The sequence below is a fragment of the Corvus brachyrhynchos genome, unplaced genomic scaffold (genome assembly GCF_000691975.1).
Source record: "Corvus brachyrhynchos isolate BGI_N302 unplaced genomic scaffold, ASM69197v1 scaffold114, whole genome shotgun sequence".
NCBI lineage: Eukaryota > Metazoa > Chordata > Aves > Passeriformes > Corvidae > Corvus > Corvus brachyrhynchos.
In genome coordinates, this window is record NW_008238337.1 from 7,394,815 (window position 1) to 7,395,117 (window position 303).

Genomic DNA, 303 nt, shown 5'->3' on the forward strand with positions numbered 1-303 from the left:
GGTGCGTTCCGCGCCTGAGCAATTAATTACAGAGACCATGAGAAATGCACGATTCACAGCAGCCACATGCGAGAACGTGGATCCCGTTATCACGATACGACCCCGCCCTGCCGCGATATAAAGCACGTGGGGAACTGCTGTAGCACGAGGGGTCCGGCCAGCGGGCCGGGGGAGGGGCGGAAAGAGGGAGGAGAAAAAGAAAGAAGGGAAACGGGGAGAAGGAGCACCCGAAAGATCCCGGGTCGCTCGGGCTCCCTCATGCCGGGGAACGGCAGAGGCGGGTGGAGGGGCCAGCCCGAGGAG